The sequence below is a fragment of the Aquarana catesbeiana genome, linkage group LG05, assembly GCF_042186555.1.
Source record: "Aquarana catesbeiana isolate 2022-GZ linkage group LG05, ASM4218655v1, whole genome shotgun sequence".
NCBI classification, from domain to species: domain Eukaryota; kingdom Metazoa; phylum Chordata; class Amphibia; order Anura; family Ranidae; genus Aquarana; species Aquarana catesbeiana.
Window position 1 is genome coordinate 275530885 of NC_133328.1, and position 21939 is coordinate 275552823.

A 21939-nucleotide genomic window follows, 5' to 3' on the forward strand; every position below is an offset into this window, starting at 1 on the left:
AAATATCAGTTACAATCTCCACACAATCCTCTCCTTTCTTTTATCAGAAATCCGGCCTTTTACCCGGCATGGATCTACCCAAATTCTTTTAAAGCTTGGACAACATCAGGCATTCAGACACTAAATGACTTCATAGCATCTAAATCATTCCTTTCATTCCCATCGCTTAGAGAAAAATATGATCTACCAAACTCTGAGATATTTAGATATCTCCAAATCAAAAATTTCTATACACCAATCCTAAAGGGGGATACACCATTATCCCAATGATCCATTTTTGAATCAATCTGTACAAAAGATCCATTTGCTAAAGGTACAATTTCATCACTTTATAATCAATTATATGGAGTAGCAAATCTTAATAGACCCTCTTACGTTCAGAGGTGGGAGGAGGACCTGGGACGAACTTTAGAAGACACGGACTGGTCTAACATATGGCTCACATCTAAGTCATCTTCACCCAACATCTTAGCACTGGAGACAAATTATAAAGTCCTAACTCGCTGGTACCTTGTACCCGCTAGAGTGGCAAAATATTCACCTAATACCTCAGCTCTTTGTTTACGAGGATGCCCAGAAATAGGCACATATTTACACATATGGTGGACGTGCCCAGTAATCCAAACCTTCTGGAAGGAAGTCTTCAGGATTGCATCTAAAATATTTAAAAAAATAATACAACCAGATCCATATTTAACTTTACTTAATCTAAAACCGGAATGGTTAACACTCTCTCAATTCAAACTTATGATCCAACTAATAACGGCTGCAAAACAAACAGTGGCCAAGGCATGGAAATCTCCTACATTGGTACTAGCAGAAACAATTCACAGAATGAATAATACAATGTCCCATGCTAAGATGGTAGCCATCGATCAAAATCAAATTCCAAAATTTGAAAAACTTTGGCATCCTTGGATAAAACAACAGTTCCTGTCAAACTTCAATGACTCTGTCCTGTTGCCATGGTAACAGATTAAATGACTTACAGAGACACCCATTCTAAGGCTTCAAAGAGAACTAAAAAGAATAATAAACTGACGAGCGGGACAAACTTGTGGACCATACCTCTACCTTTCAACCCTTTTTCTTCTTTCTCTTTCCTTTTCTCCACCTTACGATTAAAGCTCATTATCAGAATTTATTTGACCTATATACACTCTACTTGTAAACAATATGTATAGTAGGTATATATCATTTAAATACCTACTAAAGTAACTAAGGAAACGATATATATCTTTAATTTAGGTTTACGTGAACCCAATGTTTAATATTTGAAATTTCATGATATTTACCTATATAAACCCTACTGTAAAACAATGAGCTTACTTTATAGATCCTTGTAAACTTACTTTATGTATCTTTATAACATTGTATACTCAATAAACTTCTTTTGACAAGGAAAAAAATTGCAAAAATGTCATATGGATACAGTGTTGCATGACCGCCCAATTGCCATTCAAAGTGTGGCAGCGCTGAAAGTTATATTCATTTATATAAAAAAGAGTAATTCAGTGCCAATGCAAACACTTCTTTATAGGTTTGTTGACAGTAGTAGAATTTAAGTTTTATGAATTACTGTAAAACTATAGTATTAAGTTGGTAAAGGGACCCTTACATTGGGGATATTCTTTGTTGTGCCCAAAGAGATTTTATATCTTGGTCCTTGTTGGTAAGAGATATGCTAATCAAGCAGTGAGCAGAGAAAAGCATTAAATTCCAACTATCGAGCATATGCATGAAACTACTGCTACGGCTTTCAGGCAATCAAACTTAAATTGAAACTATCATCAAATCCCAATTTCTAGAGTCAAAGTTACATATGTCAACAATAAGCCTCTCTTCTGTCGCAAATGACTGGTGTCCATCTGCCCCAAAAATGTATTAACATGTAATTCAACGAGTACTACAGGATTATGAAGGCACTAACAATATTTTAGACAATATTATTGTGTGTAAAACCAAAAGTGCATGATGGAAGACTGTGTGTAATACTAGCACACTTAAAGGGTTTGTTACTTCATATTCCTGATATGTACCTGCTGTACCATGTACTTGTATGAGAAAGTATCACATTCTCTTTGTATTGCTTCCTTTATGTGAAATTTTTGGTGATCTTGCTAGTCCCCTTGCTTTTCTATTAAAAACCGACCATACTAAGCAGGAGAGAACAGCATGGTCAGTTCTCTAACTATTATGGGAACTCAGTGTACTCTCCTCCAATGATCAAACTTGTTCTGACCCCCCCCCTGCACAGCCATTTACTGGGAAGCTCAGTGTACTGCTGCTTCTCCTCCCACCAGCTCTTATGCAGCTGAGAACAAAGGGAACATGATCACTTCTAAAAAAAAAAAGGAAAAAATTGTATTTATAATGTTTCATTATACCATGTTTCCCTGAAAATAAGACACGGTCTTATATAAATTTTGGCTACAAAAAACACACTAGGGCTTATTTTTAGAGGATGTCTTATTTATTTATGGTATGTACAATAATCTACATTTATTCAAATATAGTCTTGTCATCTTCTTCTGGAACATCATCATGACTCTCCAAACCGTGAATGTCAGCCGGAATTTCTTGCATCTTCATTGCCTTTTTAACCATTGGGCCTAATCTCTGATACACCGCAATAAATCTCTCTCTTAACCACTCCGCGCCCATGCTATAGCCGAAAGACGGCTACAGCGCGGTGCTCAATTGCCGGGAGGGCGTCCTGGATGTCTTCTTGTTTACTTGTTCCCCATGCACTGCCGCAGGCATGCATTGGGGAAAATCTGTGTTGGCCGTGTGCCTTGGACACAGCCAATCACAGATCGTGCTAAATGGCTAATCACAGCGGCCATTTTGCACTCGATCTGCATGTCCAATGAGAGATGATCTCAAATGTAAACATATGATATCATCTCTCATTGCCGGCTCTCCCTCCTCACACAAAGACCATGTGTGAGTAGGGAGAGCTTCTGTGCTGCAGATTGTGAGTGAACACTAAATAAAACACAGTAAATACAGTGCTCACAGTACCTGTCAGTGCCATCTGTCAGAGCCATCTGTCAGTGCCATCTGCCATCAGTGCCACCTGTCAGTGTCACGTGCCATCTGTTATCAGTGCCACATCAGTGTCATGTATTAGTGCCATCTGTCATCAGTGCCACATCAGTGTAACGTGTCATCAGTGCCACATCAGTGTCACATGCCATCAGTGCCATGTATTAGTGTCATCTGTGCCACATATTAGTGCCATCTGTCATCAGTGCCACATATTAGTGCCATCTGTCATCAGTGCCATGTGTCATTGTCCTGGTGTTCCAGGGTCTTCAAAAGTGTAATAGATAGTCAACACGTTACATGTGTAAATGTATGCTCCTAGAACACCTGATGGTGCTCCCTACCTCTCTATGTGGCTAGGCTGTGAAAAAGTCTCACACATGTGGGCGGCACAGTGGTGTAGTGGGTAGCACTCTCGCCTAACAGTAAAAAGGGCCGCTGGTTCAAATCCCAACCACGACACTACCTGCCTGGAGTTTGCATGTTCTCCCTGTGCCTGCATGGATTTCCTCCAGGTACTCCGGTTTCCTCCCACACTCCAAAGACATGCTGGTAGGTTAATTGGCTTCTGTCCAAAATTGTCCCTAGTATACGAATGTGAGGTTGGGGACCTTGGATTGTGAGCTCCTTGAGGGTAGGGATCGTGAGTGTGCGATGTATGTGTGGAGCGATGCATAAATTGACAGCACTATATGGGTACCTTAAATAAATAGGGATAATTGTAGACACGCACACTCACTCAGGTTGAACTGGATGGACTGGTGTCTTTATTCAACCTTACTAACTATGTAACTATGTAACTATGTGGTATCGCCGTACTTAGGAGTAGCAGAATGTATTTTGGGGCATCATTCGTGGTATACACATGCCATGTGAGAGAAATAACCTATTACAATGACAATTTTGTGGGGAAAAAAAAAATCTTCATTTTGCAAAGAATTGTGGGAAAAAATGACAACATCAAAAACCTCACAATGCATCTTACTAAATACCTTGGAATGCCTACTTTCAAAAAAGGCGTCATTTGGGGGTATTTGTACTTTCCTGGCTTGTTCGGGTCGCAAGAAATGAGATAGGCCACCAGTACATCAGGTGTGATCATTGTATGATTTGCACCATAGCTTGTAGACTCTAATGCCCTGTACACACGTTCGGACATTGATCGGACATTCTGACAACAAAATCCATCTGATTTTTTCCGACGAATGTTTGCTCAAACTTGTCTTGCATACACACGGTCGTACAAAGTTGTTGGAATTTCCGAACGTCAAGAACGCGGTACAACACATACAACGGGACTATAAAAGGGCAGTTCAATACCAAGAGCGCCACCCTTTGGGCTCCTTTTGCTAATCTCGTGTTAGTAAAAGTTTGGTGAGAGACGATTTGCGCTTTTCAGACTCGTGGTTTTCAGTTAGTTTTTCTGCTGTTCAGTTTGTGCTTGTGGGTTTGTATCTGGTCTTCAGTGCGTGTAGTGAGTTCGCATTGATTTATCATTGTGTTCTTGTCTGCTCTTCACAGGCCTTGCTGTTCTTCAGAGTGTTCTGTTACTTAGTTCTGACCAGCTGACCATTTTGAAGCCATGTTGCGTGTACGTACTCATCGTAGAGCCCGTCCATGAACAGGGTGGGGAGGAGTTCAAGGACCAAGAATTGGTTGCTTCAGTGTGACCAATTCTGTCACATGCCTTTTCTCCGTGAGATCCGTGAGAATAATCCTGACGATTTCAGGAACTTTCTCCAGATGACGGACCCCGTTTTTTCACCATTTGTTGGCTGTGCTGACCCCTTATATCAGCAGGCAGGATATCTGCATGAGGCAAGCCATCACTCCGGAGCAGAGGCTAGTCGCCACGTTGCGGTACTTGGCGACGGGGAGAAGCCTGCAGGACCTCAAGTTCTCAACAGGCATCTCCCCCCAGGCTCTGGGGATCATTATCCCAGAGAGCTGTTCTGCCATCATCCAGGTGCTGCAGAAGGACTTTATTAAGGTAAGATTTATCCTTTAACATCACATTTTATTGTATTTAATGTTTGATAATGTATTGTATTTCTTTCATCATTCCCTAATTACCATGATTGTAATATGCTGTAAATGCCCCCTTTGTCCTCATGCATGCTGGAATGTTTTAACGTTTTTTTTTTGTTCTTCAGACATATTTGCCTTCACTTACCTCCCCAGCATGCTCTCCTAGGCCTATATCCACCTCGCCTAGTCACTTAACAATGTATTTTGTCAGCTCCATAGTAGTGCTTTACCCTAAACACCCCCTAAAATGTGTACAAATGTTATTTGTGTACTTAAATTCTGTCAGAGTGCCAGAGGCTTTTTTTTGGGTCCCAAACTCATTTGGAACCCTCCCTCTCCCCGACCGCTAAGTCAACCCATAACAATCCTCTATCTGCTGACTTTGCCAAACCCATACACACTATACCTACCTCTTTTGTGGTCAGATTTCTGTATGAATTCCCCAAAGCATGTAGTGCAAGGGCCTGCCTGAATACTTTCAAATGGTACTGTTTATTTAAAGTTTTTGTATCCTATTTTCATCTTGATAGACAATTGCAAAATGTTAAAATTGTGCTCCAATTTGGACAGTGTGTATTTATATTTTTGTATTATGACACTTCTTACCTGTCCAGTGGGCTGCCAATAGTGTAAGTAAGGAGAGGCTGGCCAAAGTAATACACATTATTTAGGCATTCATCTCTCAATGAAGTGGAGAGGGTTACCTGTCCAAAACATCCCCCCCCCCTAAAATTTTAACAATGGGCCATCAGAGGGAGTGAGGAATCTGATAGGTGAACCTTATACTTTTGTCTTTAAATACTCCCTAAAATAAATGTTATACTGATGTTGGCCAAGAATGTTTGTGTCTAATCTGCTTTCAATTTTTATGTGCAAAATGGCAAATTTTTTTTATTCTTGTTTGACTCCACAGTTTCCTTTCAACCCACAGGAATGGCAGACTGTGACCTCCCACTTTGGCCAGCGGTGAGACTTTCCTAACTGCGGAGGGGCAATTGATGGGAAACACATCCATAGTCCCACCCCCCAACTTGGGGTCATACTATTATAATTACAAGGGGTTCAATAGTATTGTGATGTTGGCGGTGGTGTCGGCTACTTACGAGTTCCTGTATGTGGACGTGGGGAAGAATGGCCTGATGTTGGATGGTGGAGTCATCGCCCAGATGGAGATCTACAGGGGTCTCCAGAATGGCAGTTTGGGCTTGCCACCTCCAGAAGACAATGCGGAAGGACTCCCATTCATCTTCATTGTGGATGAAGCGTTTGCGCTGGGGGACCATCTTATTTGGCCATTCCCTATGAGGACCACTCACCCCAGATCAGAGTGTTTTTAATTAACGTCTGGCCTAGAGACAGAAGAGTGGTGGAGAATACGTTTGGAATAATGGCCAGCTGGTTCCGCCTATTTCTCACACTGATACACATGGCGGAATATAAACTCAATCACATCATCCTGTGTTGCTGTGTTCTCCACAACCTTTTAAGGAGAAATTCTTTCAACTATGCTGCCTCAGTTGGGCCTGAGGCCAGAATTCATATTAATGAACCAACCCTGATGGCGCTTGAAACTGGCCGTCCTGGCTTGCCCCCCAAGAGGGCCTGTGAGGTCCGTATAAGATACATGGAATACTTTGTGGGTAGGGGGGCCATCGATATGCCAGACAATGTCTGAGACATTTTTAAAATAAAAATATATTTGAAACTGAACAGATATTTGCTTTGATTTACTGCTTGGCTTTCTTTTAGCTGTCTCATCGGTTATGTTTTATTAATGTTCTAATTTTTTGGCCTTTTTCTTCAAATGAAATTTCGTTGACACATGAGGTGACGATCTCTTCTTCGGCTAACTATTATTATTATGTTGTGGGTCTGCTACACACACACACACACACACACACACCTTGTTTTTTTTGTTAATGTATGTAATGCATTACTGACAAAAATATTATTAATTTTCAAGACCATGACCGAATTTTGGGGAGTCATGAAAATGGCGTGATTGTGTAAAATTAGAAAGCACTGTTGGGTGTTATTTACTAAAGGAAAATACACGTTGCACTACAAGTGCACTTGAGACTGCACTTGTAGTGCAAAGTAGATTTGCCTTTAGTAAATAACCCACATTGTCACTGAAAACAACAACTTACTACAAAAAGCTTACTACAATGCTTTTGAGCATTGAAATAAGAAGCCACACATTGCTGTTTATCAATTTTGTTAATCAAAGCACAATCACATGTGCATTTCTAAAAGGGTTTTTGAACAAACCAACATCTTTGTTGTATAACATTTTTAAAGGTCACATTGAGTAGAAATTGCCTTTTAAGGTAAAACAGGCATGTTTAAACCCATAAAACAATACACAACTTTGGAACTTACAAAGTTCAACTTTTATAAAGTGAAGGCAATATCAGACATGAGTATGTACAAACTGTGTTTAATATGGCGTTCAGCAGCTAGGCTGTCACCCCTGTAAAAACCAAATTTAGAAGACGCACACTAATTGCCTAATGTCAACATGTGCTAGCTGCCATCATGGGGGATCAATGGACGTGTTTTGTGGGTGCAACCCCTTCCTCTCAATTACTTTATTATTGAAGAAGGGGTTGCACCCACAAAACGTGTACATTGATCTCCCGTGATGGCAGATAGCACATGTTGAAACACTGGCCATGTTGAAATTTGGCTTTTAACCACTTCAGCCCCGGAAGGATTTACCCCCTTCCTGACCAGAGCACTTTTTACAATTTGGCACTGCGTCGCTTTAACTGCTAATTGCGCGGTCATGCAATGCTCTACCCAAACGAAATTTGCGTCCTTTTCTTCCCACAAATAGAGCTTTCTTTTGATGGTATTTGATCACCTCTGCCGTTTTTATTTTTTGCGCTATAAATGGAAAAAGACTGAAAATTTTGAAAAAAAATGATATTTTCTACTTTTTGTTATAAAAAAAATCGAATAAACTAAATTTTAGTCATACATTTAGGCCAAAATGTATTCGGCCACATGTCTTTGGTAAAAAAAATGTCAATAAACGTATATTTATTGGTTTGCGCAAAAGTTATAGCGTCTACAAACTAGGGTACATTTTCTGGAATTTACACAGCTTTTAGTTTATGACTGCCTATGTCATTTCTTGAGGTGCTAAAATGGCAGGGCAGTACAACCCCCCCCCCAAATGACCCCATTTTGGAAAGTAGACACCCCAAGGAAATTGCTGAGAGGCATGTTGAGCCCATTGAATATTTATTTTTTTTGTCCCAAGTGATTGAATAATGACAAAAAAAAAAAAAAATTACAAAAAGTTGTCACTAAATGATATATTGCTCACATAGGCCATGGGCATATGTGGAATTGCACCCCAAAATACATTCAGCTGCTTCTCCTGAGTACGGGGATACCACATGTGTGGCACTTTTTGGGAGCCTAGCCGCGTACGGGGCCCCGAAAACCCAGCACCACCTTCAGGATTTCTAAGGGCGTACATTTTTGATTTCACTCCTCACTACCTATCACAGTTTTGAAGGCCATAAAATGCCAAGATGGCACAACCCCCCCCCAAATGACCCCATTTTGGAAAGTAGACACCCTAAGCTATTTGCTGAGAGGCATGGTGAGTATTTTGCAGCTCTCATTTGTTTTTGAAAATGAAGAAAGACCAGAAAAATTTTTTTTTTTTTTCTTTTTTCAATTTTCAAAACCTTGTGACAAAAAGTGAGGTCTGCAAAATACTCACTATACCTCTCAGCAAATAGCTTGGGGTGTCTACTTTCCAAAATGGGGTCATTTGGGGGGGGGTTTGTGCCACCTGGGCATTCCATGGCCTCCGAAACTGTGATAGGCAGTGAAGAGTGAAATCAAAAATTTACGGCCTTAGAAAGCCTGAAGGCGGTGCTTGGTTTTCGGGGTCCCGTGCGCGGCTAGGCTCCCAAAAAGTCCCACACATGTGATATCCCCGTACTCAGGAGAAGCAACAGAATTTATTTTGGGGTGTAATTTCACAAATCCCTATGGCATGTTTGAGCAATATAACATTTAGTGACAACTTTGTGCAAAAAAAAAAAAAAAAAAAAAAAAAATTTGTCTCTTTCCCGCAACTTGTGTCACAATATAAAATATTCCATGGACTCGACATGACTCTCAGCAAATAGCTTGGGGTGTCTACTTTCCAAAATGGGGTCATTTGGGGGGGTTTTGAACTGTCCTGGCATTTTATGCACAACATTTAGAAGCTTATGTCACACATCACCCACTCTTCTAACCACTTGAAGACAAAGCCCTTTCTGACACTTTTTGATTACATGAAAAAATTATTTTTTTTTGCAAGAAAATTACTTTGAACCCCCAAACATTATATATTATTTTAAAGCAAATGCCCTACAGATTAAAATGGTGGGTGTTTCATTTTTTTTTTTCACACAGTAATTGCGCAGCGATTTTTCAAACGCATTTTTTGTGGAAAAAACACACTTTTTTAAATTGTAATGCACTAAAACACACTATATTGCCCAAATGTTTGATGAAATAAAAAAGATGATCTTAGGCCGAGTACATGGATACCAAACATGACATGCTTTAAAATTGCGCACAAACGTGCAGTGGCAACAAAATTAATACATTTTTAAAAGCCTTTAAAAGCCTTTACAGGTTACCACTTTAGATTTACAGAGGAGGTCTACTGCTAAAATTACTGCCCTCGATCTGACCTTCGCGGTGATACCTCACATGCATAGTGCAATTGCTGTTTACATTTGACGCCAGACCGACGCTTGCGTTTGCCTTAGCGCAAGAGCAGGGGGGACAGGGGTGCTTTTTTTTTTTTTTTTTTTTTTTTTTTTTTCTTTATTATTTTTTTGCTTTTTTATCTTATTTTTAAACTGTTCCTTTCATTTTTTTTTTTAAAATCATTTTTATTGTTATCTCAGGGAATGTAAATATCCCCTATGATAGCAATAGGTAGTGACAGGTACTCTTTTTTGAAAAAATTGGGGTCTATTAGACCCTAGATCTCTCCTCTGCCCTCAAAGCATCTGACCACACCAAGATCGGTGTGATAAAATGCTCCCCCAATTTCCCAATGGCGCTGTTTACATCCGGCGAAATCTAAGTCATAAAATGCTTGTAGCTTCCGGTTTCTTAGGCCATAGAGATGTTTGGAGCCACTCTGGTCTCTGATCAGCTCTATGGTCAGCTGGCTGAATCACCGGCTGCATTCTCAGGTTCCCTGTTGAGACAGGAGAGCCAGAGAAAAACACGGAAGACGGTGGGGGGGGCATTCCCTCCCACTGCTTGTAAAAGCAGTCTAGAGGCTAATTAGCTGCTAGGATTGCTTTTACATGAAAGCTGACCGCTGGCTAAAAAGAATGATACCAAGATGATACCTAAACCTGCAGGCATCATTCTGGTATAACCACTCAAAGTCGTGAATGGCGTACCTGAAGACAAAAAAATGGTTAACAATAAAGCACAGTAAACGGTAAAGTATAAAAAATTGCATACCTGAAAAGCAAACATGATAAAACATAATAACAATAAAACATTGCAGAATAGAATACAGTAAAAAAGAGCAGAACAATAGAGAGAGAATAGAGAGAGAGAGAACAATAAAACGACAACTATTTTTTTTTATTTTTGTTTGTGTTTTTTTTTTTTTTTTTTTTTACACTTTTTTTTTGTAACTGTAACTTTTATAACTGTAACCGGTTCCAGGTTCGGGTCTCTCAAAATGCAATGGCATCTTGGGAGACCCTGTGAAAGTGTGCCTAGTCTGTGCAATGCTGTACCCTACGCTAATACTCAACTAGTGAATGGTAGCGTTCAAAACATTCACCAATGCAAAGACCAGGATTGTCAGGACAGGAGGGACAATAATAGCGGGTGTCACGCCTATATCCGCGCTTGCTGCAGACACATCTTTTTTGGGGGGGGTTCGTTGGGTAGGGGTACTCGGGAGGACATATAAATGCCTCTCATGCAGCCGACTGCATTTGGTTGGGGATGTGAATGGGGGAAGTACGGGCGCTGCAGAAGCGGTGGGTTCACAAATTAGGATTGGCGAATGCAGCAGGAAGGGCACTATGGGCACGACAGGCCTATGTTTGTCTTTTTGGTGGCAGCGGGACACTACTTGTGCTTGCCACCTCACCAGCTTGAACTGCACTTATGGGACTCGCCACGTCACCAAGTGCTACTGCAGTGCTGGTTTGACTACGACCGGGGTGTACTAGGCCGCTGGCGCTTGCCAGTTCACCAAAACGCTACAAAAAAAAGTGACAGTGATCGATCGATACTGCACTTGGGTGGGCTGGGCTGGGCCGGGCGGAGGGGCAAAACGCAGGTGCTAGCAGGTATCTGGGCTGATCCCACTAACACTGCGTTTTTGGGAACCCTAAACTGCTGGGGACGCTAGTATAGATCTGATCGGATCAGATATTGATCCGATCAGATACTATACCACTAAGGGAGGTGTACGGTGCGTGCTTGGGTGTTAGCGGTACTGGCGCTAACCTGACGCTGCCTGGGGCTGGCGCTTGCCAGTTCACCAAAATGCTACCAAAAAAACTGTTAGCGATCGCAGGGATCAGGCCTGACTCTGTGAACGCTGCAGTTATGCGTTTAGTGTTTTGTAAGTGTCAGTGATCGATCGATACTGCACTTGGGTGGGCTGGGCTGGGCCGGGCGGAGGGGCAAAACGCAGGTGCTAGCAGGTATCTGGGCTGATCCCGCTAACACTGTGTTTTTGGGAACCCTAAACTGCTGGGGACGCTAGTATAGATCTGATCGGATCAGATATTGATGCGTTCAGATACTATACCACTAAGGGAGGTGTACGGTGCGTGTACGGTGCGTGCGTGGGTGTTCGCGGTACTGGCACTAATCTGACGCTGCCTGGGGTGACGCATATCACCGCCGGGCGATCAGGGGGCTAAACCTTTATTCGGTAATAAACGGCGGGTGCCCTGACACTATATAAAATAAACAAACTAACCAGCGTCACCCGTAACGGTTATACAGTGATCAGTGGTGAAAGGGTTAACTAGGGGGCAATCAAGGGGTTAAAACATTTATTAGGTAGTATATGGGGGTCCCTGTTGCTATAAAACGCTGACAGCGAACCTAAATATTTACGTCCCTAACTAGCGTCACCAGCGACACTAATACAGCGATCAGAAAAATGATCGCTTAGCGACACTGGTGACAGGGGGTGATCAAGGGGTTAAAACTTTATTAGGGGGGGTTAGGGGGGTACCCTAGACCTACAGGGGGCTAATACTAACTGCCCTACCACTGCTAACTGTCACAAACTGACACTATGCAGTAATCAGGAAAAAAACAAAACAAAACAAAAAAACAGCTTGGTGTCAGTTTGTGACAGGGGGGGTGATTGGGGGGGGATCGGGGGGGGATCGGGGGGGATCGGGGGTGTTTAGTGTGCCTGGCATGTTCTACTGTGTTGTGTGTGAGTGTTGTGCACTTACATGTCTTCTCTCCTCGGCGCTGGAACGGAAACTGGCCAGCCGAGGAGAGATGACATCACATCCTCTGCCTGTGTGTACTATACAGAGGCAGGGGATGTTTCTCATTGGCTGGGAGCGATCGCGAGGGGGGGGCCACGATCGGATGGTCTCCCCCTCATCTCTGATCGCTTCCAACCAAACGCCGACCGCCGATGGCACCGGGGGGGGGTCCGATCGGACCCCCCGCCCGCGGGAAGGCAATCACGTACCAGGTACGTGATTTTGCCTGCCCGTGCCGCTCTGCTCACGTATATATGCGTGAGGCGGTCGGAAAGTGGTTAACATATGTAAAAAAATGTTGTCACATAAACAGAAGAAATTTAGGAATTTCTGGGTGTTTTAGATTCTCCCTAAAACATCAATGATGTTCTTCATTTTGTTTTGAACATCATTGATGTTTTGCTTGATGTTTTCTAAATCTCAATTACACCCCATTATCTCCCCGATGAGAATCTGGGCACTTTCACTGGTGAAATAATATTCCTCTTCCACAACATCCCGATCACCTACAAAAAAAAAAAAAAAAAAACACGCCATGTATTATAAATATACAGGCATCCATCTCTTACAGTATCTCTGGTCACAGACACTCACCTGTTGTGGTGACAATTTCTACAACGTCTCCCTCCTCCTCTGGTTGGGTTTGGGGGATTTCCTCTTCTTCCCAAGGTGGGGGGGTCCTCTGATGAGTGGTGTCCTCTGAGTATTTTCTCCCCTATGTGAACAAAAATAGGTATACTTACCCTGTTTCCCCGAAAATAAGACCTAGCGTGATAGTCAGTGATGGCTGCAATATTAGCCATACCCCCCAAATAAGCTCTACCCTGTTCCCCAGAAAATAAGCCCTACCCTAATAATAAGACCTACAAGGACTTTAACTAGGGCTTATTTGGGGGGTAGGGCTTATATTGCAGCCATCACCGACAATCACACTAGGTCTTATTTTCGGGGAAACAGGGTAGCACACAGATATTTGATGGCAGAAATAGGAATATGAAACATTGTTTGGAAGTGTTGTACAATTGTCTGTTTTGGCAGAGTTCCAAGCTTAAGAATTTTTTTTGTCCTTTGTAAAGCTTGAGTTTTGTGCAAGCTTCACAGATGGAGACACCCCTATAGTATACACTGGAGCACCTGCGTGGGGCCCCCTAATAAAAAGGGTGTTCTTTTATCCCACACTAGTGCTCCAACGTCCAGATGTGTAAACAGCTGCTGAGTGTCCTCCCCTTACACAGAATCTAGTTAGCATTTCATTCTAGTTAAAAACCCATCTAGACATCAAACTTTTATTAATAGAAGTAGGCCCGAAAAACCGTATTGAACTGCATCTGGCCAAAACATCGTATTTTAGTGGCCAAAACAAATAATGTTTCCTACGAACGATTAATGTGCCCATGACCATGAAAGTTGCCATTTTAATATGTACAACAGTAAAGAAAAGCACATGGAGCAGCACGAATGTAATAAAAAGAAAGAATAGGAGCACAAGACAACTACTTACTTTTTTGCAGCACTCTCCTGATCCTTCTATACTGATTGTGCTCCCTTAATTTGCGGTCCGACCACCGTTTCCTCAGTTGATCCTTGGATCATTGTCATGGAATGTCCCTCACTCCACTTGAGTCCGTCAGTATACCACTTCCTTGTAGTCTGGATACAGATATCAGATATTCCAGCCTCTCTGAGCACAAAACAAGGTGACACTTGCTTGTTGCTAACATGGACTATTTTATTTAGAATCAAAATTACAAGACTTTATATGCCGTTGGAACCTCCTCTAACAATACAACTGTAACCTAATTAACATGAGCTAATTATCTAATCCTTTATACAGCCTAGGTGACTACGTCTCCTAGCTCATTGACTATTCAACACACATTACCATAAACATCACAGGGTTAATTAGAACAAACAACAATGATTTGAATACCCATAGAACCTGTGGTAAGCCAGACTAAACTCATTTACATTAAACACATTATAGCTGACATCAGACAAGTGAATGGAGTTGATGACATTAACATCTTCTCACAGTATGAGTCCCAACAGTATGACTCAGTCACTATTGCGACTATGGCAAATACAGGGTCCCCAGAGTCTGTGTGTCCTGGGGGACAAGGACCCGAAGCCAAAGTAACAACACCTCATGGGTACCCCAAATGCCAAGGCCCATAATCTGTAGGCAAGAGGCTCACATTCAGCCCCCTCCAAAAGCCTCTTTTCTGGGTGAGTCTGTCACAATCATCATACCCCAAAATTCTTCTGCAGACTCTTCACAACTTTAGCCATGATCTTGGCTTTTCTCACATTTGGGTTTGGGTAAGGTCCATAGTCGTCCCTCTTCAATATGTCCACCATCTCCACCATCTCAACAAAGGCCATATTTGAGGCCTTAAATCTCCTCTGGGATCTTGACGTTTCTGGCTCTGGGCTTCCCTCCTCCTCCTCGTTGCTGTTATTATCATGCACCTGTTGTCTCTCTGCCATGTGCTCTCCCCCCCTGCACCGAAAGAGAAGGACGGGGAATAGACTAGAAAGAACATCAGGGGCGGGCGGAGTTTCATACATGTGCAGAGTATATAAAGCGTAACATGCGTGCGTCATACATACGATCTGTGAAGGTACAAGTTTAACTTGGGCCTATACTGCTTATAGATTGAGGCCTATGTTGGGACATGATTAGGAGAGTTTAGCCTGACATTAGGGATTGTCTTGTGTTGTGTCTTGCAGAGAAAATAGATGGCTTCAATGATCACAACTTCCTCCCCCTGTTCATAGACAAGTACAGGGAGCTGCCCTGTCTGTGGCAGGTCAAACACCCGTATTATAATCATAAACAAAAGAGGCAGGCAGCGCTGAAGAAACTGCTGGAGTGGGTGAAGCCGGTGGTCCCCACAGCAACCATCCCCTATTTAAAAGGCAAAATTGGTGGCCTGAGGAGCACTTATCTTAGGGAGCACAAGAAGGTCCAGGATTCCCAGAGATCCGGAGCTGCAGCAGATGACTTTTATGTACCCGATAAATGAGACTATTATGAGAGACTTTGTTTTCTGTCAGACCAGACTGAAGTTAGGGAATCCCTCTCAACCCTTCCTTCCACCCTATCTTCCACCCCAGCTGAGGCTTCTGATGTCCAACCTGGGACTTCCAGCCAGGAAGAAGTGGAGGAGCCCAGCTTGAGCCAGGTATAGCATTGTTCTATGGATTTCTTGGCAAAACATAAATTATATTTACTAGATGTCATTTTTGATCACTAATTGCTGATTTAATAAAGGCGTTTACATATCAATAGACAGTAGTAGTCAAAAATAATTGTGACAAGAATGAAAAATGCTGGGCTCAGAATGATAGTCTTTTCTATTTATTAACATTCAATTTGCAACAGTCATGAGATGAAAATTGTGTGTGATTTATTAAGAAAAAACTAAAACTATGTCCTTTTTTCATACACAGGAAGACCTCAGCCTGGAGGAGGCTGTGGAATGTTGCACACAGGAGGAGGCTGTGGAATGTGGCAGCCAGGAGGAGGCGGGGGTTAATGGCAGCCAGGAGGAGGCGGGGGTTAATGGCAGCCAGGAGGAGGCGGGGGTTAATGGCAGCCAGGAGGTGGCAGGGCCCAGTAGGAGCCTCACAGAATCACAGGTTCCTCCCCTCCGCCTTCCAAACAAAAGACCTAGGAAGGGGAGTAACATGGAGGAATCATCGCTCAGGCTGATTCAGGAGGCTTCTGCTGCCCTCAGTGCCACCCCCACTCGTGAAGAGGCCTTTGCCTCCATGGCTGCCACAAAACTGCAGGACATGCAGGAGGGGCAATGCCTCATGTGTGAGGAAATCATTTATAAAACATTAATTAAGGGGTTGAGGGGCGAAATCACACCCAATACCCACCTGTGTGAGTTGCATCATCCTCCTCTTGCCACAAATCCAACACCACAGACACAGCCTAGAAGGAAGAGTGGAAGGAAGACAAGAAAGTGATGGCCTGGGTTCAGTCTGGTCTGACAAAAGATGCAGGCTCTTGTATGACCACAGCCTGGGGACATAGATGTCATCTGCTGCTGTTCATGATCTCTTGGTCTTCTGGACCAGATTGTACTCCCTTAGATAAGGACTCCTCAGGCCACCAATTTTGCCTGAAAATAGTTGATGTGTGCCTTGGGGGCCAAAGGCTTCGCCAATTTCTGCTGTTTCTCCAGCGTTGCCTCCCTCTTTATTTGGTTAGGACCCCTTAATAAAGCTATTTTTTGGAACTAATACTCGCCTATGTGTGTTTTCCTTCAAAAAAGAACAGTTTGTGAGGAGGCAGGTACATTTCAAAAATACAATGTGAAATTAACAAGAGACACCAACACTAACCAATCTCCTTGAGATTAAAAAAACACAAGATAATAATGGTGTTGTGGTAACTTGTTCTCAAAATCTTTTATTGGTTTTACAAAATAATAACAAAAGCAAAACAAAATAATGCACATAACATCAGACTAATACATGACAAACCCCTGAGGGGGACGTAGATACTGACAACGCCAGGTGTAAAGGTCTGTCTATTATCTAAATTAATATCCCGAATCTGCGAAGCTGCTGTATCTCATCGATCCGAAAACAAAACAAAAAAAAGAGAAAAAAAAAAAAGACAAAAGCTGGTAGACTGCCAAGTTTAAGTACTGTTGTGAGGAGAGGCCCGAAGAGAATCCACCGGCACCCCAAAAGGGATCAAGTTGTGCACGGGAGAATCTCCACAAACCACCCCCTCCTTATGTATACCATGGATCCTCGGAGTCATTAAGAATGCTTAGAAATAGCAATAACCTGGTTTGGTAACTTTCTAGAAAAAACAAAATGAGCTCCTTTCAGGGTATGTTTTACACCCAAGTCGGGAAGACTTTTCCTAGTCCCCCTAAAGTGGTGAGCAGAAGAGTAGTGACAGAAAGGGAGAGAGGAGTAGCAGATAGGGGAAAAAGGGGAAAGGAAGAGGGAAGCTAGCCTGCCATCAGGAGGTTCCCCTGCCCCCTATTTAGAATGCTCGTAATTTTAAGGCTGGACGCCAGGAATGAGGGATATACCAATAAATTGCGCCCATGTGTCACGGGCATGGCCAGAGCGGAGGCTGTTGGAGAGGACTGTGTGCAAGCCTGTTGCCCACCGATTATGGGCCCTAGCATTTGAGGTGAATGAGAAATCCAGTCTGAACTGTATTAATCGGACTCAGTCATGTATATATTGTATGGGGACTCCTTACTGTATATTTGTGTCCCTGAAGAGGGAGGGGGGATTCCTCCAGCAGCCCCCTGCTGATAAGACTGATTCATTCTGCTGGGACACATCCTGTGAGGAGATGCTGGTGTTATCAACATGTGTTTATGTTAATTGAGAGAGCTGATCACATTAGCCACCAGCCCTGGCTAATAGACGAATGGTCTAGGCTGAGGAGGGGGGAGATTGTTGTTTGTATTGTTAATTGTATTAATGTGTGAAGCTCGGTGCCCACAAGACTGTCATCTGGTCTGGGTACATTTTGTAGTAAATTAGGTCATGTTAATTAGGTTAGCTTTGAGTCATCCCTGCTGTATAAAGGTCTGTGAGATCTCAAAATAAAGGTAGTTCTGATGTACTCCAAGACTGGTGTTGTCTAGTTCTTGGGGTTCCTAAAGCCAGATCCATTGGACTCGTGTTCCAGAACTTAGGAAGCGGTATATGACGGAAGCACTCAAGCGGAGTGTGGGGCGTTCCGTGACATTGGTGGCAAGCAGCGGGAAAGCTTCCTGAAGTCTGGGACATCCAAACTTCCATCTGGATCCAAGGTCCAGATAGCAGAAGAGGAGAGGTACAGATACCAGCCGCCATGGATGAGGAATTCAGAAGGAGGTTGCGAGAGATGCAGATACAGCACAGAGGACCAGTATCGGAGCAGGTCCTGCTGGGATGGTGTGATTCTATTCACTGCAAACTCTGGAAGGAAGCGCTAGCCCGTGAGCAGCGACACCAGGGAAAAGTTCTCCCCTCCATCGAGGAAAGGTACTGGTCGCAGTACGGACTGCGGGTGCGGTTTTTGGGAGAAAAACCACACAAGAAGCAGATAGCTGAATTAAGCAGGCTGGTCTGGGCAGAGATGAAGCTGGATGAGAGCTACAGAGCCCTCCGGTGGCATGTATCCCAAGCATGTCCCTGGATAGCGGATGACAGCCCAACGGAAGTCTTAAGCTACGGCGGCTTGGGACTGTTGTTTGTGAAGCTGACAGGGGACCCTAACTTTGGGAGTGATTTGGAGCGGCGGGTGGACGAAATCATGGATTTCAGAGAAGGGCTACTGAACATTTCGGAAGTGCACTGGGCACAGGAAGATTTGGAGTTTCTGGCCGTTCAGGAATGGGAGCTAGAGATCGCCTACAGACGGCTGCTAGACATTGCTCAGTGCCAGGGCTGGGCTCCCTTTGCCTGGGACTATCAGGAAATACCAGCTGACAACCCTGAAATCCTGGCTGAAGAGTCGGGAATGTGGCAGAGCGATAGTGTGCTTTGCCAACCTGCCCCCACAGCTATGGAGGCGGAGGTCTTATGGCGGATGCAGCAAGTGCTGACTGACCTTGATGATCCTGTTTCTGCATGGGATGATCTTGGATGGAGGAATGTGCCTGTCCAGCAGCATGCCAGAGAATATGCAGTGGAAAATCTGGAGATTGCCATCCCCAAAACTGAAGTGCTGACAACAGGGCAGAGCTCTGCTAACCTCTGCCCAGCACTGATGGCATCTTCTGAGTTCCACGGACAGGAGATGGTGAACCTCTATCCACAGACACCAGTTATAGAGGTAGAGGATTTAATAGACTTTTCTGCTGAGGAAGAACAACCTGATGAGCCTCCAGCAGAAGAGCTGCTATCAGGGCCAAAGTTCACTGTGTTCTGCCCAGCACCAACAGTGGCTTCAGCCTTCCTGAGAGAAGAGGTAGTCAGCCTTTCTCCCACAACACTGACAGGGACATGTGATTTTCTGCCAGCAGCATCTATGGAGTTAAAACAAACTTCTCCAGCTGAAGATCTGGTAACTGAACAGAGGGTCCAAGACCTCTGTCCCACACTTTTACCAATTCCAGAGACTGGGGATTTAATAGACGTTTCGGTAGAGGAGGAACCACCTGGCAAACCCCCAGCAGAAGTGCTGGCAACCGGACAGAGGGTCCAAGACCTCTGCTCCACACCTGCAGCAATTGTGGAGGCCCAAGGTGAGGAGGTTGCAGTCTATCGCGAGCTGCAGATCAGGATCCAAGGAGAGAATGCAGTCATCACCTCACAACTGCAGCTTGATCTGGTGTCGGTTGATGGGGCTTCAGTCCCCACCTGTATACCCCAGGGATGCTGGGCAGTCGGCCCAGATCCCCAACAGCAGGATGGAGTGAGCCCAGTCCCCCTGTCTTCTCTCCAGCGGCAGAAAGGATTCCAGGGAGAAGGGCCAGTCCGGGCCTCTCCCCAGCGGCAGATATGTTCTCTGAGAGAGGCAGAGGATGGCTGGGTGAGTAATGCACTGTTTGGGATGATTTGTTTGGGGTACTGTGTGGGTACAGGCAGTAGAGGACTGGAGCTGTGGACTAACTTCGGAGTCAACCCGTCTGGGGTCTCCTCCTGTGTTAGTCTCCTGCCGAAAGGGGAGAAATGTCACGGGCATGGCCAGAGCGGAGGCTGTTGGAGAGGACTGTGTGCAAGCCTGTTGCCCACCGATTATGGGCCCTAGCATTTGAGGTGAATGAGAAATCCAGTCTGAACTGTATTAATCGGACTCAGTCATGTATATATTGTATGGGGACTCCTTACTGTATATTTGTGTCCCTGAAGAGGGAGGGGGGATTCCTCCAGCAGCCCCCTGCTGATAAGACTGATTCATTCTGCTGGGACACATCCTGTGAGGAGATGCTGGTGTTATCAACATGTGTTTATGTTAATTGAGAGAGCTGATCACATTAGCCACCAGCCCTGGCTAATAGACGAATGGTCTAGGCTGAGGAGGGGGGAGATTGTTGTTTGTATTGTTAATTGTATTAATGTGTGAAGCTCGGTGCCCACAAGACTGTCATCTGGTCTGGGTACATTTTGTAGTAAATTAGGTCATGTTAATTAGGTTAGCTTTGAGTCATCCCTGCTGTATAAAGGTCTGTGAGATCTCAAAATAAAGGTAGTTCTGATGTACTCCAAGACTGGTGTTGTCTAGTTCTTGGGGTTCCTATAGCCAGATCCATTGGACTCGTGTTCCAGAACTTAGGAAGCGGTATATGACGGAAGCACTCAAGCGGAGTGTGGGGCGTTCCGTGACACCATGGTTCCCAGATAGCTTCAAATTGTGCTTTGGTGTCAGATAGAACGCTCGCAAGTTTCTCTTGGGACATAATCCAGGAGACTTTACGAATAGCTGCCTTAAAGGAAACTTTGGGTTGTTTCCATGCTTTGGTGATGGTTAATTTGGCACCTAGGAGGATGAAGTGTATGAGTTTACGTGACCATTTTGGAGTCTTAGGTAAGTTGTCATTAAGAAGTGCTATGGCTGGGGTTTTCGGGATTTGGATCTTCGTTAATTTCCACATCAGGGCGAATATCTTGCCCCAGAAGGACCTCAGTCTGGGGCATTCCCACCATACATGGGCCACTGAATCCACTAGCCGACAGCCTCGGAAGCACTTTGGGTCCACCGTTGGGAACATTTTGGATAATTTGGCTGGGGTGAGATACCATCTGGTAATGACCTTGATGCTTGATTCAATGAGGGAGATATTCTTAATGCCCTTAAAGGCTCTGTTAAAGGAGCTTCTCCATTTGTTAACTTCCCAGTGAAAGCTCACTCTCCCAGGCTAGCATGTAAGTAGTCTTTTGGGATTGAAGGACTAGTGACTGATAGATTATGGAGATCCCACCCCTCTGTTCCATGGATCGCCCACACCATAATTCATATGGTGTAAAATGTGTGGGGCGTGGCTTTTCCGCCCCCGCAAATATAGCGGAGGAAGTGTCTTATTTGGTGAAATCTATAACACTACGAATTTGGTATTTCAAGATGATTGAGACAGAACTCAAGAGAAATAGGGCCCTCATTAGTGAAGAAGTGTCTGATTCGGTACAGACCTTTGTCCAGCCACCATCTGAAAGCTTTTATATCTAACCCCGGGGCGAAGTCTGGATTATTGAAAATGTGTGCTAGCGGGTGACAATTCGAGATTAGAATGGGGTTATTTCTTAGGTTATCCCATATTTTGAGAGATTGAGATAAGGATGGAGAAAGTATTGGGGGTCGCTGTCTTGGGGGAACCCAGAGAAGAAAGTCCAGGGTGTAAGATGGGGCTGCCTTTCTTTCTATCTGAAT